Here is a 16448-nt window from a genome sequence, read left to right as displayed (position 1 = left end):
GTATTATGAGTAATCTAGATATGATTTAAAGTATACCAGAGGATGTGCATAGTTTAAATGGAAATACTTCGCCATTTTATGTTAGAGACTTGAGCATCCATGGATTTTAGTTTCCAGGGGTGTCATGGAACCAATCCCCCAGGGGATGACTGTACTTTCTTAAAATGCCTTCAAGCACTAAAAGGCATCATTAGCATAGGAAATTTCTTGATTGTAAGTTTGGAACTCAAACTTACATTCCTGTGAAAAGGTTTCAGACTTCGAGTATAAGTTATAATACCCAAAAATTTTGTCATGGTTATAAATGCAACTTTAGGGAAAATACATTAAAAAATTTTTGAAGAAATTCATTTCTTACACTGTCTAGGTTATAAGATAGAAGAGTAAACTTAAGGGAAGTGTATTTATAAGCTTAAATCCACATCATTAAAATTAAATTTTTCTAAAAATCATTTTTTTCTTAACTATAGATGTCCTTCTTTAAGTAATTATAGTAATTTGGACTTGTATTTGGAATTAGGTGGCTAACGGCATTTTACACATGCCCATTTTATAGTATTTGATGGGTATGACAAAAACTTGTTTTAAAAGATAAATGTCGCAGTGAACACTTTTCATAAATATAGTATTTTAATCATTCAGCAAATATTTACTGAGTGTTTGCTTTGTGCTATAAACTAGATAGACAACATCCTTGCTCTCAATCATTTCATATGCTAGTGGGAGAAGACAGAAAATAAACAATAAAGAAATGATATTTCAAATAGCTTAAAGTCCTTTAAAGAAAAATTTTAAGTGTTGCTAAGACAGAGACTGATGGAGAGGAGCTACTTTAGCCAACATGGTCAGGGAAGTCTTCTCTATTTAGATCTCTCTCTCTTTTTTTTTTTTAATCCTCACCTGAGGGCATTTTTAATTGTTTTGTTTTATTTAAAGAGAGACTGAAGGGAAGTGATAAAGGAAACGAGAGACGCATAGACTGGTTGCTTCCTCTATGTGTCCGGACCAGGGATCATAAGCATCAGGTTTCAGGGCCCCAGGTGCCCATGCTGAGACCAGAGATGAACCTGCAGCCTAGGTATTTGACCTGACTAGGAATCAAACCCACAACCTTTCTATTACCATATGATACTCCAACCAACTGAGCCACACCAGACAGGACTGTTCAGCTGTGCGTTAAAAATTTAACTAAACATTTGGCACTAAGATAGGTAATTATTTTGGCAGAGGAAAAGGATTGAGTGTCGCTATCATACTTTTTAAAAGGTGAATGTTTTCAGAAAAGTGAGCTGTTAAGATCTGATTGTTAATGACCTCTTTATCAAGAAATGTATTCAGCTCCCCCATTATTTCCTTTCCCTATGTACTGTACGTAGTCCTTCAAGTCTACAGCTAATAAGTTTAATATTAAGACAGTAAACATTTAATTAATAGCCAATTGGGTGTTATATAACTATAATGGGAGTTAAGGGGTCATCAAGGAGGAAAGAGTGTGAAAGTTGGAAGAGGAATTGGTTCCAATATTCTTAGCTTTGCTATTTAGTATCTACCTAGTTCTGGAAAAAATCAAATATTTCTCTCAGCTTCAATGCCCTCCTTCTACAAAATGGATATCATCTACCTTGTTAGAATGACATAAAGAAAGAAAATATGTGAAATGGCATTACAAAAATTAAAATATTATGTAAATGTTAATTAAATGCTAATATTGGGCTGGAGTGATGGGGGTAGGAAAGGTTTCAGAAAAGAGAAATATGAGCAGGGTCTTAAAAGACAGATAGAATTTAGAAAGAGAGAAAGCAACCTTGGTCTGCAATTTGGACGAAGAACACAAAGTCCACCAGCAAAAGAACCTAAAGGGTATTTGATACAGCAAAAGACTGGTCAGATTAAAGCACAGGATTTAGAAGACTCTCCTTAGGAAGCTAACAAGAAAAAGTTATGGTTCGATTTTTGAATGTCTTTTTTTTTTTTAACTTAATGGCTGCTTTTTCATGTTCTTCAAAAAGTGCTAGTACATTAGGTCTTTGAAACAAATTTTAAAAGCTAGCTCCATTCCTTACTTACATGTCAATTTGTCTTGAAGCTGGTGAAATTGCTTTTTTGTTTTCTCAGTAAGGTAAAAGATTCTTAACAAAGTTTTATTAACATTTGTAAGCTTCCAAAAGCACCAGTAAAAGATGTCAAACTAACTTAAAAAAGTTGATAGGAAGAAGGGCTTTATCAGGCATAATTGTCCTTGTACTAATTGTATTTATCTAGATTTTCCAGTACTTGATCACTACAGTTAAATTAGTAATTCCCAGTACTCAAGTTTTGATACTGTCATTGTTTGATTTTATAATACTATAGCACATAATAATTTATAGCGCTATAAAATTTATGTTTAATTTTATTTAATAATCTTAACAAAAATATTTAAAATAAAATTCAAAAAAAATTTTACTCCTGGTTGGTGTGGCTTGGTTGGTTCAACCATCATCCCTTAATTGAAAGATCATAAGTTCAATTACCTAGGAATAAGGCAGGGCATATTCCTAGGTTGTGTGTCTGATCCCCAGTCCCAGTGCATGTGGGAGGTCAATGTCTCTCTGTCTCTCCCTTTCTCTCTCCCTTCCTCTCTCTCTAAATGCAATGAAAAAAATCTTCTCAGGTGAGGATAAAAATAATTTTTAAGTACAAGCCTTTAAAAACTGATAAAATAGCACTCTCCCTCCCCGGAGCATGCCTATGCCTTTCTTTCCTCTCAGGCATGCATTTCCTGAAGTCTAAGGTTCCCCACAAGACCTGCAGCCAGGGGAGCAACTGGCATTGGCAGCTCATCCCACGCTAACCCCTGAACCTGTCTCGAAGGCCCCTTTTCTCTGATTTTCTAGAGAGCCAAAGTAGCCTCACATAGATTTACTTCTTTCCTATAACATTTCTAGAGAGCGAAAGGCTCTGAAGGGACCCTGCCTAGGCTCTCTCCTGTTGCTTCTTCTACCCTAAGTCCTTTCTTGTTTCATTGTCCCAGTTTTAATAAATATACTCTCAAAATAAAAAAAGATAAAATAAAATTGTTTTAACAAGTTTTATAAAAATTATTAGAGTTACCTGGAGATATCCAGGTATCAGTAATATTTTAGTCTTCAAAAAAATCATTTCCTTTTTGGGAGTATAGAATTGCTTTATTTTGTGATACGAAAATGTATTCTGCCCTCATTTGTGCCATCCTACAGACTGAAAGCTTGCTGGTTCAATTCCCTGTCAGGGCACATGCCTGAGATGTGGGCCAGATCTCTGCTTGGGGTAAGTGCAAGTGGCGGTCTATCAGTGTTTCTCTCCTTGTTTTTCTCCCCCTCTTCCTCTCTCTCTAAATATAAATAAATAAAATCTTTACAAATAAATAAATAAAATATATCCTAATAAAATATCACCAAACAACTTGCCCTTCTTTCTTACCCTATTTTACAAGTCACTGAAAAGCTTACTAGCAGACTAGTGAACGTGCAGTAAGCTAATCTCATACTTTCTTAGCATTTGGGGATCAACTAAAATAAAGTGGTATCTATAGTACTTTTCCATATTGAATAAGAAAGCCAAAAGAATCTAAAAAATTGCTAGGTCATTTAAAATGGTTCTTATATGTTAATATTTGATTATACACTTTGAGTATGTTGAAAGATCACATAATGTAGAGCAGCACTGTCCAACAAAAACACAAGCAAGCTACAAATGAAAGCCACATATATAAACATTTCCAGAATCCACATTTTAATAAAAAGCACAAAAAAATGTGAAATTACCCTGGCCAGTATATTTTATTGATTATGCTACAAAAGTTGTCCCATTTTTTTCCTTCTCTTTGTGCGCATCTGCCCAGTACCCCCATTCCCTCCAGCAATTCCCCCGTTTTGTTCATGTCCATGGGTCAGACATATGTTCTTTGGCTTCTCCATTTTCTATACTATTCTTAACCTCCCCCTGTCTATTTTGTACCTGTTAATTATGCTTCTTATTCCCTGAACCTTTTCCCCCATTTCCCCCCTTCCCCACTCCCTGCTGATAACCCTCCATGTTATCTCCATTTCTGTGATTCTGTTTCTGTTCTAGTTGTTTGCTTAGTTTTTTTTTAGGTTCAGTTGTTGATAGTTGTGAATTTGTTGTCATTTTACCATTCATAGTTTTGATCTTCTTTTTCTCACATGAGTCCCTTTAACATTTTATATAATAAGGGCTTGGTAATGAAGAACTCCTTTAACTTGACCTTGTCTGGGAAGCAATTTACATGGCCTTCCATCCTAAATGATAGCTTTGCTGGAAAGAGTAGTCTTGAATGTAGGTCTTTGCATTTCATGACTTGGAATACTTCTTTCCCGTTCCTTCTTGCCTGCAATCAGCTGATAGTTTTATGAGAACTCCTTTGTAGGTAACTGTCTCCTTTTCTCTTGATGCTTTCAAGATTCTCACCTTATCTTTAATCTTGGATAATATTAATTATGATGTGCCTTGATGTGTGCTTCCTTGGGCCCAACTTCTTTGGGACTCAGCTCCCTGGACTCCTTGGAAGTCTATTCCTTTTGCCAAATTAGGGAAGTTCTCCTTCACTATATTTTCAAGTAAGTTTTCAATTTCTTGTTCTTCCTCTTCTCCTTCTGGCACCCCCCTATGATTCAGATGTTGGAAAGTTTAAAGTTGTCCCAGAGGTTTCTACGCTTTTTTTTTTTTTTTGAATTCTTGTTTCTTCATTCTGTTCTAGTCAAATGTTTATTTCTTCGTTTTGTTCCAAATTATTGATTTGAGTCCCAGTTTCCTTCCCTTCAGTGTTGGTTCCCTATATATTTTTATTTCACTTTGTATAGCCTTCACTTCTTTTATTTTGTGACTGTATTCAACCATTTCTGTGAGCATCCTAATTATTAGTATTTTGAACTGTGCATCTAATACACAAGTGGCAAACACAAGGCCTGTGTGCCAAATTTGGCCCTCCACCTTGTTTTATCTGGCCCAGCACCTTGTTTATACCTGGTGGCAGTGCCAAGCTCTTGCTTAACTGTTAAGGAGCAGTTACATTTATACAGTCCTAAAATTACAGCCCTTTGAAGGCAACTGCAAGGCTGATGCGGCCTCTGGTGAAAATGACTTTGACACCCTTGATCTAATAGGTTGGCTATCCATCGCTTGGTTGTATTTTTTCTGGAGCTTTGATCTGTGGTATTTTTTTGTCTTGGCTCACCTGTTATGTAGTAAGAGGTAGAACTTTATGTACTCGCCAGGGTGGGGCAACAGTGATGTGGTGCTGTATGGGGGGAGGGGTCTGAGAGGGAACATTACTGATTGCTCAGCTCTCAGCCGGCTTTCAGTCACTTCCTATGCTACCCACAAGCAAATTGGGCCCTTCTGGTACTGATTCCTGGGTGGGTGGTTTTGTGTACATTCTAGGACACTGTGGGTCTCTCCAACAAACTCTCCCATGACTCTGGGGATTCCTCCTGTCACCACAACCCCCAAAGGATTTTTCAGTCAGAGGTTTTGAGGCTTTATTTCCCTGAGCTGGAACCCTGAGTTGCATGGTCTGTCTCACTCCCCAGTTGTTCCTCCCAGTTTATCCACGCACAAATGTAGGACCCAGTCCACCAGCCACCACCTTGCCTGCCTTGGTCCTCCTGGCCATGAATCCTCTCTGCCCCAGCTGCTCATCTCCGAACCTCCTACTGGTCTGGATGAATGTTTCTTCTTTAGCTCCTTGGTTGTCCAACTTCTATACAGTTCGATTTTCTGTTAGTTCTGGTTGTTTTTTATTTTTTAATTTATTGTTCTTCTTTTGGTTGTGTGAGGAGGTAAAGTATATCTACCTACACCTCCATCTTGGCCAGAAGTCTGTTAAATTAGCTTTTAAATAGTGAATAATTCAATGACATGAGTAATTACAAGGACCTAAAGTAAGATTACTATGATATAAAAAGATAAATGGCTAAATTTAAGTAATAAATTGGTAGCATATGTACAATTTGCCAACCAACTGTATATGGAGATTTTAAACATTTTAGATTGCTTTGATTTCTATATTGAAAAAGGTGTGCACAGTTGCGCTACTAATGATAGAGAATATAGGAAGAGTGCATTTGAAGAGAAAGGCAAGTTCCATTTAGAACACACCTAAAAAACCTATTAACCACCCATTCATCTATACTACTTCTATATTTGGAAAAAATAATTGCTTGAACTATATTCCTAATTACTACCTATGTTGTAATCACTTGTTTCTCTAATTCCCCTACTGTAATGTAAGACCATACAGGCAATGTTTATTTAATGTATGACTCCCAAAAACCTAGTACAACATTATTCAATTGAATTGAATGGATGACATTGTTTAGAAAAGAGTTGGATATTCTGAACTGAGACTTAGGGGAAAAATCTTAGCTGAGAAAAGTCAGTAACACAAGTGGCATTTGAAAGTGTAAAAAAAGGATAATTTTTGAAAGAATCAAAGATGAACTTTGAGACTATAAGCATTTAAGGGGCACATAAACCAATAAAAGACAATAAAAAAGAATGAGAAGGAACAATTAAAGATCTACCAGGTAAGAACAGAATGATAGACACTACTGATCATGATGAACCAAACAGTCTTTCCTTCATTCTTTTTGGCCCATGGATATCTAGTCATTTCTTTTAGAATAATGAACTAAAGGAAAGTATAAGTTTCCCTCAGTTCCTGGGGAATGACTCATGGTTAATTTCAGTCAATCATAATAATTACATGCCTTTTGCCAGTGATTGGTGTAGGGGCGTCCAATGAAAAGGGAAATTCTCTGGGGAACTCTGGGAAGGTTGTCCTTCCTATAAAGAGATACCTATCCAGGAGAAAGCCCAGCACTGCTTTTCTGCTTTTGGATAATGAAAATAGGATGCTTGCTATCTCACAACCCTGAAGATAAACATCTGTGAAAGAGCAAGAATGTTAGCATACAAACACAAGAGCCTAGGTCCTTAATAGTGTTGCTGCATCTCTGAATCAATCTTGGGGCCACCTATCACTGGATTTATTGTTAAAAATATTCTCTTAACTTGAAGCTGGAAGCATCTTGATACCACTGGTATCCCCAAACCCAAAGGACAGCGTTTCATGAAAGACACAGGGAAGTCAAGAAGAATGATAGAAAAGTACTCACAGGTAAGAATAATTTTGGTTTCAGTAGTTACAGTATATATGGTAATCACTCAAAAAACTATGTGCAAGCATTATTCTAAATTCTTAACACATACAACCTTATATAATCTCTCACAACAATCCTAGGAGGTAGAGGAGATTGTTGGCAATGAAAGCAACAGCCAGAAGCCAGTGAATTGAATGATAAGGGAAATGACAATGGAATAAATTTAAACATCTCAAAATAGTCACCTGAAGCAGAGTTGTGGCATACTTGTTCTCTCTCCAGAGAAAGCCTATACCTTTTCCCACCCCATTCTTTCCCCAGTGCACTATCTCTGGAACACACTCACACCTTTCCCTCTCTCCTACTCCCAAGTGTGTTCTCTTTGCTTTTCTTTTTCTTAAGTTCTAAGCGTCCTTCTTTTGCCTCTGTAACTTGTTCCCTGAGCTCATGCAGCCCAGGAGGCTCACTTCTTCCACAGCTCACTTCTGGTAACTGTGACTTTCTAAATAAACATATGCTTGTATTTGAGTCTTCACTAGTGAATTCTTTCTTGAAAAAAAAAAAAGAGAGTTGTAATAAGGGAAGGATTAAGGGGGGTTAAGGCGGTCAAGAGAGGAAGAAAACAATACAGAGAAAAATGAGATATATAAAAATACATAGAATATATAAGGGAAGAAATAACTACTTAAGGTCTCAGAAGACAGGAAGGTTTGGTACCAAGAGTACCAGTAGATGAAATTAGAACAAAATTAGAAGTGAGATAAGTAAAAAAAGAATAAACTTCTAAATCTGAAGGAAAGAGAACTATGAAGACTAAAAAGTTCAGAAGTGCTATCAAAAGTCTTTTTAAAAGGGCATCAACTACTAAAGAGATAAGCATAAAAGTAGGGATTTGGTAAGAGTGGTGATAGTTTGGCACAGCAATTATGAAAAATAGGAAGAAAAATAATCAGAAACAGGAATTTCTAAGTTTCACTGAGGACCCAGCTAGAAATTAGAAACCGTGCTGAATTGACATTCACTTTATTCATTTCTTCATATTTTATTAAAGACCTTCCATATGCCAAGACACCTTTTTAGGTACTGAGGATACAGTATGAACAAAAATCCATGCCTCATGTACTTTACATTCTAATTGGGGACATAAATTTTTAATTTTTTGAAATAATTAAAAACACTTTTAAATATTAATACTATATAGAATATTAGATGGTGATGGAAGAAAAATAAAGTGGGAAAGGGAATTAAGGAATTAATGGGGTAACCAGGAATGAAAAGTTGAGAAATGACATTTGTACTATCTGAAAGAGAAAAGAGGGAAAGCTATATATATGTGTGTGTATTGGGGTAGAAGGTACCAGGTAAAGGGAAATTTTTTAAATGCTAGGCATCTTTGAGTTGCTGCTGTGTCATAATGATGTAGTAGGGGAGGCAAAGGGGTTAGGAGGTAGTCTGAGAAATAATAGGCAGCTAAATAGTGTAGAACCTTGTAACTAATAAAGATTGACATATATGACAGAAGAGAAGCCACTGGAATTTTATGCAATGTCAAATAGCTTTGGCTTCTGAATTAACAGTAGAGTGGGGCCCTGGCTGGTGTAGCTCAGTGGACTGAGTGTGGGCCTGTGAACCAAAGGATCATGGTTCGATTCCCAGTCAGGGCACATGCCTGGGTTGCAGGCCAGTTCCCAGCAGGGGACGCATGAGAGGCAACCATACATTGATATTTCTCTCCCTCTCTCCTTCCCTTCCCCTCTAAAGATAAATAAAATCTTTAAAAAAAAAAAACAGAATAGAGTGGGGAAGAATGATAAAGACTACTAAGAATGTACTGGTTTACATGATGATGTAGCAGTGAAGGTGCTCTTTTATTTATTTTAAAGGTAAAGTCAATAGGATTTCCTGATGAATCATATGTGGAATATGAGAAAAATCAATGACTCTAAGGTTGTTTTTCAGCTTCAGTAAAGTGAAAGAACAAAATTGCTATTTACTACAATAGGACGGTAGAAGAGTTAGAGGGGGAAATTGAGTTTAACATTGGACATATTGCCGTGACTAGTGTAGCTCAGTTGGTTGAGAATAGTTCTGCAAAATGAAAGATCACCAGTTTAATTCCTGGTCAGGGGCACATTCCTGGGTTGTGCGTCATACGGGCCCTAGTCGGGGCATGTATGAGAGGCAACCAATTGATGTCTCTCTTACATCAATGTTTGTCTCCCTCCCGATCTCCCTAAAAATAAATCAAATCTTTAAAAAAATATATTAATCTATCAACTTTAAAATGCCTATTAAACCTAGAAATGGTAATGTCTAGTAGGCAACTGGACATATGAGTATGGTATTCAGAGAAGCAGAGGAAAGATTGAAAAAATTGGAAGCAGAGATGATCCTTAAAACCGTAAGTCTAAAGGTTATACTAGAGTGAATGTAGATTTATATTTTTTTAAAAAGGCCCTGACTGGTGTGACTCAGTGGATTGAGTTCCAGCCTATGAACCAAAGGCTCACCAGTTCAATTCTCAGTCAGGCAACATGCCCGAGTTACAGGCCAGGTCCCCAGTGCAGGGCACACAAGAAGCATCCACACATTGGTGTTTCTCTCCCTTTCTCCTTCCCTTCCCCTCTCTCAAAAGATAAATAAAATCTTTATTTTTTAAAAAAGGTCTAAAGACAGAATTTTAAGGGTCACAAATGTAAGGTGGGGCCTCTCCTTTTAGCCCCAGATGAATCTTAATTATTCAAAACCAAGTATGATACTTGCTAGAGTAAGCCTGTGTGATTCAGCTCTGAGTCCAAGTGGTATCCAGGGGAAGAGGTAGAAGAAAGAGAAGAAACTTTCTTTTGCCACTTACAATCATGATTGCATAATACTGGGAACTGTGGCAACCATTATGCAATCATTAGGGACACTAAACCATAGACTGAGGATAAAAAACACTATACGTCATATATTGTTGAGCTGCTAAATCAAGCATTCCTAGAGGCATGCTGTATCTGGATTTTCTGGTTGTTATTTAATAAGGATTTTCATTATGTACAGGCAGTTGTATCTGGTTACAATAACACTGTTTAATTTTCATTACAATGCTTAGGGTACCAAAGAACAAACATACTAAAAAAGTTAAACTTGGTGAAGCTAAATAACTTGCACTTACATAGCCAATGGTGAATTGAAGCTCATCTAACACCAGAGTATTTTAATTGATTAATAGTAGTGGATTTAAAGAGTGACCACAACTAAAAGACAAAGGAGAATGAGAGCTCAGAATTTTCTTTTTATTTTTTAAAATTATTTGTTTTTAGAGAGGGGGGAAGGGAGAGAACATCAATGTGAGAAATATCAATCAGTTGGCTGCTGTGTGCACCCCAACTAGGGATGAAATCCACAACTTAGTCATGTGTCCTGACCAGGAATTGAACCAGTGACCTTTTGCTCTGTGAGATGATGCTGAACTGAGCCACCACCAGTCAGGGCAGGAGCTGAGAATTACTTTTGAATTATATTTTATTGTTACTAAACTTGTCCTCATTTTTCCCCCTTTGCCCCCTTACATCCAGCATCCTCCATTCCCTCAGGCAATCCCCCAACCATTGTTCATGTCCATGGGTCATGTGTATAAGTTCTTTGGCTAATTCATTTCCTATACTGTACATCATCATGGCTATTCTGTAACTACCTATTTGTACTTATTAATCCCCTCACTTCTTCATTCATTTCCCCACAATCCCCTCCCATCTGACAACATTCAGAATACTCTCTGTATTCATGATTCTGTCTCCATTCTTCTATAGTTGCCTAGTTTGTTTTCTGATTCAACTGATAGGTATGTATTCTGCCACTTTATTGTCCATAGTTTTGATCATCTTCTTTTTCTTAAATAAGTCCCTTTAATATTTCATGTGATAATGGTTTGGTGATGAACACCTTTGGATTTCTCTTGTCTGGAAAGCTTTTTATCTGTTCTTTGATTCTAAATGATAGCTTCACTAGGTAAAGCAATCTTGGATGTAGTTCCCTGCTTTTCATGACTTTAAATATTTGTTGCCAATCCCTTCTAGCCTGCAAAGTTTCTTTTGAGAAATCAGCTAACAGTCTTAGGGGAACTCCCCTGTCTGAAACTAACTGCTTCTCTCTTGCTTTTAAGATTCTATCTTTATCCATAATGTTTTGCATTCTAATTATAATGAGTTGGAGTGGGCCTCTTTGCATCCATCTTGTTTGGGACTCTCTCTACTCCCTGGACACCTCCGTGTCTATTTCCTTCAGCAAATTAAGGACGTTCTTTCATTATCTTTCCAATTTCTTGCTCTTTCTCTTCTTCTTCCAGCAGTACTATGATGTGAATGTTGGACCTCTTGAAGTTGTCCTTGTCCCAGAGGCTATACTATGGTCATTTGGGGGGGGGGGGCGGATTCTTCTTTCTTCTTGTATGATTGGGTGTTTTTTGCTTCTGCATGCTCCAAATCATTGATTTGGTTCTCAGCTTCACCCATCCTGTTATTCCCATGTAAATTTTAAAATTTTAATTAGCATATCCTTTGTCTTTGACTGGATCTTCATTATGTTGTTGAGTTCCTCACTAAGTTCCTTAAGCACCCTTGTAACCAGTGTTTTGAACTCTGCATCTATTGGATCACTTATCTCCATTTCATTTAGCTTTTTCTGGAGTTTTGATCTGTTCTTTCATTTGGGCCATGTTTCTTTGTCACCTCATTTTGGCAGCCTCCCTTTGTTTCTATGTATTAGGTAGAGCTGCTTTGACTCTGTGTCCTGGTAGTGTGCTATACTGTAGCAGGTGTCCTGTAGAGTCCAGTGGCACAGCCTCCTCTATCACCCAACCTGGGTACTCAAGATGCACCCTTTGCATGGACTGAGTACACTCTCCTCTTGTAGTTGAACCTTGGTTACTGTTGGCAGATGAATGGCAGAGATTTTTTCCCAGGCCACTGAGGTGCAAGGATTGGCTGTGACCACTTACCACCAACCTTCACCATTCATGAAGGACCAGCTGTGCAGAGGCAGGGTGGTGGTATTCTGACGTGTTCTGTAGCTCTGCACTGGGTGTGCTTCTCCTGGCGTTTCCTGGGTGGTACAAGCTGAGGTCAAACCTCATCTGTGTTTTGCCCAGGGCTACCCTGCCTGAGCAATCAGATGACTGCTACTTGTGCCGGGCTTAGAGATTCCCAGGTGAAGTCAAGCTATGACTCTAGGCAGGCTCCTGTTAGTGCAAAACCAGGGAATTACTGAGGCCCACTACTGCTTGTTTAAGAAGAATCTAGGGAGTTGTACACCATAAGACAAGACCATCCATTCATATGGAAAACCAGCTTGGGTGGGACCATAAGTTGGGTGGGGCAGAGTATCTGGGGAACTCCTTGGAGGGTCAATGTTAGCCAGGTTGATGGAGTCTCAGATATGGCACCAGCTTGCTGTTTCTGCAGGAGGAAGGTTCAGAAAAAGGACAATGGCTTCTGCTCGTCTTGATGCCAGATGCTTCAATCCCTCCCTTTATGCCACTGGTGCCTTTTAAGCTGATACCCTGCTGCTGGAGCTCATAGGGTGTGAATCTGTGTGGGTTCTTTAAGAGGAACTGCTTGGGGTGCCAGCACTTTCTTCCACTTATTCAATGCCTACTGGTTTTGGAGGCAGAATTTGTGGGGACCTTCTTCCTGGCACTGGAACCCTGGGCTGTGGAGCCTTGTATGGGGCTGGGACTCCTCACTCCCAAGATATTGCTTCCAATTTTTTTTCCACAAGTAGGTAAGGATGTCAGCTCCTTCTGTGTCTCTGCCTTTCCTACCAGTCTTGATCAATGTGGTTTCTTTAGTTCTGTAGTTGTCAGACTTCTGTTCAACTCAATTTCTGATGATTCTATATGTTCGTTGTCCTGTATTTTAGTTGTAATTTTGATGTGGTTGTGGGAAGAGGTCAGCCATGTCTGCATATGCCATCATGTTGACCGGAAGTCCAAGAATTCTTGAAGTGACCAGCAAAGTAAGGCCAGGAAGTAACAGAAATAGAAAGAAAAGGGAGATGTCAAAAGACTAAAAGAACAGATGGAGTATATTAGTAAACAAGCTAAAGTGATAATACATCTTCTTGAGAGAATACTGGAGTTGAAGATTTTTATAATTTGAGTAGTATGAGTGAAGACTAGATGTAGGCTGTAGCCATTGGTAGGGAGGACATTGCATTTTGATTGGTCAAGGGCTGATTAATATTTACTAATATCTACCATGTGGCACGTTATTTTATATACTTGGTATACAGTGGTGACTAAAAGAGACAGGTGCCCTGTGAGCCCACACTCTGGTGTGAAGAACAGACAATAAACAAGTTACAATTAGATCTTTGATGGGTATGAAGTTTAGAGCCAGCACAGTCAAGAGACATTCAGAGATATCTGATTTCAGATACAGATCTCTGTTGGTGGCCTGGCTAGCAATTGAGGCCTTTACTCAAGGTTACAAACAGAAGAAAGAATTGAATGAAAATTGGGAACACAATATTTATGTAATTTCAAATAATTTTACATACTTACACTAGGAAATAAATGATTAATAAGTGAATGATCTAATTACTAAGCTTCTCCTATTACAACTCTTCATATTGCTTAATAAACTACAAATTATTCTTTTTTAGGCTAATGCAAGTAACTATGTGAAAACAATTACGGAGTTTTTGCAAAGTGATTCATGGTTTTATTCAACATTCACTCACTAGAATAAGCTCCATGAGGGTAAGGATAACATCTGTTTTGTTCACTGCTGTAGATCCAGCACCTAGAACAATGCCCAACATTATTACTGAATTGAATAGATTAATAAGCATCTACTGGATGCCAGATATTAAGTTAATCTCAAAGGTAAATAGTCCCTGACCTTAAGGATTTTAGCATTTAAAAACTCTTAACTAAAATCTGTCTATCTTCACTTATATCAAAGTACAGGGTGGGGCAAAAGTAGGTTTACAGTTGTGAGTAGGTTAAACAGTTTATCTTCATCATTATTTATAAATTATTGTATTATTTTCCACATAAACAACTATAAACCTACTTTTTCCCCCACCCTGTATGTAGTTAAGGAGCAAGGTTGTTAATGTAAAAGTAGTAACTGTCCTGGATAAAAAAAATTTATCTTAGATTTCATATTTTTAATTTAGAAAATAAACCACCATTCTATCTTGATAAATTAGTATTGGTATCATTAAGTACCACAACTGGATAACCAGTTATAAACAATCATTATAATAATTCATAGGAAAATAATAATTTCAAGTGCTATTTCTAAAACTTTTCACTCCTTTTCCTTCTCAAGTTCTTTCAGACACATTTAAAAAAATGAAATGAGAATATCCACTAATATGAAGCAACATGAATAAACAGAATCAGAAGGCAAATTCCAAACAGATCACTGCTATAAATAGAGACATGGAAATGTCAGAACAGAGAAGTTCCAAGAAAAAACAAAACTGTATGCCAAGTAAGTTTTACATCTCATAACCATCCATCATTTAAGATTTCATTTGCAAATAATCTAATTTATTTCAAAAAGTAAATATGAGAAAAGACAGATGCCTTGATTATAAAAATCAACCATTTTTGTTTCTGCAGACTTTTCTTCCCCTGGTACCTAAGCAGCAGAAAACCTCCATCTGAAATTTAACCCAATCACTGCTGCCTCACAGAGAAATTATTTCATGAAATAAAAAACATTGGATTAGGAATCTAGTCTTGGCTCTGCAATTAATCTTTTCACCCTTACATGAAACTCAAGCAATCTGGGTCACAATTTCTTCCACCACAAAATGAAGTGAACTACAAGATCTTCAAGGCCTTTCCAGTCTGATATTCTTCTAAATATTTTTAATTGCAGTTGACATTGTATTAGTTTCAGGTGTACAACGCAGCAATTAGACATTTATATACCTATGCAGTGGTCGCCCCAATTAAATGCATCTGAAACCATACATAGTTATCACAGTACTACTGACTATATTCCCTGACACCATAGTTATCTCAGTATTGATTATATTCCCCATGCTGTACTTTAAACCCCCATGACTATTTTGTAACTACCAATTTGTACTTCTTAATCCTTTCCCCTTTTTCACCCATCCCCCCCAAACTCCCTCCCATCTGGCAACCATCAAAATATTCTCTGTATCTATGTGTGCTTCTGATCAGCTTATGTAGTTTTTAGATTCCACATATAAGTAAAATCATATGGCATTTGTCTTTCTCTGACCTAATTTCACTCAGAACAATACTCTCTAAGTCCATACACATTGTTTTAGGGAGTAAGATGTCATTTTGCTTTTTTAATGGCTGAGTCATATTCCACTACATACATGAGGTCTGTCCAGAAAAAGCCTAGCCATTGTTAATATAACAAGAATAGTTTTTGTGACATCAATGTAACCTGACAGCCAAAGAGAGGGGACTGGAATGCATATGCCTGAACAATGACAAATTCACTGTACTAGTCAGATGCCATTGAGTGAGCAGGTATACTGTGTGGCCATCTTATTCAAAATGACTGAGCAGGCAGAGCAACAAATCCACATAAAATTTTGCATTAAGCTTGAACATTCCTCCATGGACACTATCCAGCTGATTCAGAAGGCCGCAGTTACGGGCAACTGGCATTGGCAGCTTCATCACAACACGCCCACTCATACATCACATTTTGTGCAGTTTTTTGGTGAAACATCCAAACACATAGGTGACTCAGCTCCACTACAGCCCTGATTTGGCACCTTGTGACTTGTCTTTTCCCAAAACTAAAATCACCTTTGAAGGGGAAGAGATTTCAGACCACTGATGAGGTTGGCAGCTGACAATTGGGAGAACTGTGTGATGTCCCGAGGTGCCTACTTTAAGGGGATGAAAGCATGTATCACATAGTTGCAATGTTTCTTGTATCTTGTTCAATAAATGTCTCTTTCACATTATATGGCTAGATATCTTCTGGACAGACTTCATATGCATCTCTTCTTACCACCATCTATTGATGGACACTTAGGTTGGTTTCATACTGTGCCTATTGTAAATAATGATACAATGAACATATGGATGCATATTCTTTTTTTTTTAAACAATGTGTGGTTGCCCCTCGTGTCCCCTACTGGGGACCTGGCCCGCAACCCAGGCATGTGCCCTGACTGGGAACTGAACCGGTGACCCTTTGCTTCACAGGCCCATACTCAATCCACTGAGCTACACCAGCCAGGGCGATGCATATTCTTTTTGATATACAGTGGAACCTCGATTTTCAAACTTAATTCATTCTGGAAGGCTGTTTG

The 16448-nt window shown here is 37.7% G+C and overlaps 1 long non-coding RNA gene across 1 annotated transcript in view; it reads left to right on the top strand.

The window, feature by feature from the left end:
* The window catches only part of LOC128625876 (uncharacterized), a 28169-nt gene extending 13340 nt beyond the window's left edge, over positions 1–14829 (top strand). Inside the window, exons 2-6 of the long non-coding RNA XR_008389738.1 lie at positions 3219–3288; positions 7060–7159; positions 13788–13884; positions 14462–14626; positions 14758–14829. This is a non-coding gene — a long non-coding RNA (uncharacterized LOC128625876). The remainder of the gene's footprint in view (positions 1–3218; positions 3289–7059; positions 7160–13787; positions 13885–14461; positions 14627–14757) is intronic.
* Positions 14830–16448: the final 1619 nt, after the last annotated feature.

This window comes from Artibeus jamaicensis, unplaced genomic scaffold (genome assembly GCF_021234435.1).
Source record: "Artibeus jamaicensis isolate MK-2021 breed Jamaican fruit bat unplaced genomic scaffold, CSHL_Jam_final scaffold_1019, whole genome shotgun sequence".
NCBI lineage: Eukaryota > Metazoa > Chordata > Mammalia > Chiroptera > Phyllostomidae > Artibeus > Artibeus jamaicensis.
This window is presented reverse-complemented; position numbering and strand designations above follow the sequence as displayed.